Source organism: Rattus rattus, chromosome 3 (genome assembly GCF_011064425.1).
Source record: "Rattus rattus isolate New Zealand chromosome 3, Rrattus_CSIRO_v1, whole genome shotgun sequence".
NCBI lineage: Eukaryota > Metazoa > Chordata > Mammalia > Rodentia > Muridae > Rattus > Rattus rattus.
Genome location: NC_046156.1, coordinates 2,239,485 through 2,241,434, shown reverse-complemented (window position 1 = coordinate 2,241,434; position 1,950 = coordinate 2,239,485). Strand labels below are relative to the sequence as shown.

Here is a 1,950-nt window from a genome sequence, read left to right as displayed (position 1 = left end):
TAGTAAGAGCTTCTCTGCGTTGCCAATTTCTGCTTATAGTGAACGTCTAGTGCCACACAGGCTGACTCCTCCATTCTGCTGCTTGAGAGATTAAAAGGGGGGGGGGGTCACTTTCCTGCTTAAAACCTTCCCATGTTTCCACAGAACCTAAGAGAAAATTAAAGGCCTTCAGCTCACCACACAAGCTTTTTGCTAACTGGACTACAGGAGAGAACTGAAGATGAAGATGGTAATCCTAAAGACGTTTTAGAGGGATTTGCTGAGTTTTCTAGAACAAAGTCCTCCATCTCTCTTGATCTCTGAGTCTGCTCAAAACCTGGATCCCTGCTTAGTTTCTCTCTCATGGAAGTTGCCAGGGCCTACATATCTTCTTGGGTCTCTCTATGTTTAGAATGAAAGGCACAGGGTGAAGGTTTTATTTCTGACTCTACTACATCAAACGGGAATTCAAGATAAACACTTATTTTACAGTTTCGTTGCTTGGTGTCAGAAATTAACGGGTGCTGTGCGAAAACTAATGCCCCTAACCGTTCAGCGTAAAGGTAACCAACTTGTATATTCACGTAGTTGGCCAAGTAACTTCCGTAAACTAAAACTGGGCTTTCACAGATCAGGCTTTCCCACGGGACACTGCCTCTTAGCCATCATCCAGGAACATCTTTGTTTTCATAATCAAGTTTACATAATTATCCAAGAACTCCATTATAAGAAATAAGAGTAGATCTCAGAGGTTCACTTGCTTACATGAAAAGCATTTGAGAGAGTGGGGATAGAATGGGAATTAGTAAGGAGACAGAAGCAAAGTATTTGGGCTTTGCAGGACAATACTTTCAAACTTTTTTTAAAAAACATTTTATTTATTTATTATATATGAGTACACTGTAGCTGTCTTCAGACACACAAGAAGAGGGCATCAGATCTCATTACAGATGGTTGTGAGCCACCATGTGGTTGCTGGGATTTGAACTCAGGACCTCAGGAAGCTTAGTTGGTGCTCTTTTTTTTTTAACTGTTCTAAGTTGTTTATTGGATATGAATTTTACAAATATTACGTGTATTAGCGGTAACGGTGGAGCTGAAGAGTGTTGCGCCTTCTCCAGGCTGCACGGCGAGACCCACCAATGGTGTGGTGGAACTTGTGGCCCTTTCCAAGGCCACGGCTCTTGCGGCCAGCAGATGTCAGCCCACGCATCTCCCTGTGCTTGTGGACTGGTTTGGTGGTCCATTGGGTGTAGGGATTTCTTCTGATAGCTTTATGGAATGGATCAATGAGGATAACCTCAAAAAATTTATATGTGGAATCTTCACCAACCCAGTAGGAATTCAGGACTCTCAAAGCTCCACAATGGCGCCCAGCTCTCTCCTCAGCAACAGACTGAAGGCTTCGGGCAAATTTCAGCTGGTTAACACCGTGGTGGACAGGCTTGCCGAGGTTGCACCCTTAGGAACTGGGTTTTTGCGACCACATGGGCGGACACGGATCCTGTAAATGACATAACCTTGTTTAGCCTTGTACCCCAGCCTTGGCGCTTTATCAGGCCGGGTGGGGCGGGAGCCCTGTGTAGCAGAGAGCTGGCGGTACTGCCAGCAGCAGACCCTTAGAAGGAAGCGCATCACATCGGACTGCTTCTTCCTCCACAGCTCCTGGATGTATTTGTATGCACCCATCTTGGCTCACCTGATGGCTGCCACTAGAGGAAAGGAAGAAGCCTTTTTCGTAGTCGGTGCTCTTAACCACTGAGCCATCTCTCCAGCCCTTTCAAACTCTTTTGATATGAGAAATGCAAACCAGATAGTGTGGCAGCTCTTTGTGGATTTGAGTTCTAGGATAGCCAGGGCTACACAGAATGACCCTGTCTCAAAAAACCTCTTTCAAAATGGATTTCTATTTAAATTTAGCACACATATATGTGCACATGCCTGAACACAACAGGAAGAAGTTTTATGAAA

General features: G+C 44.8%; 1 pseudogene; it reads right to left on the bottom strand.

The window, feature by feature from the left end:
* Positions 1-1,017: 1,017 nt before the first annotated feature.
* On the bottom strand, positions 1,018-1,697 carry LOC116895275 (annotated as a pseudogene).
* Between the last annotated feature and the right edge of the window lie 253 nt (positions 1,698-1,950).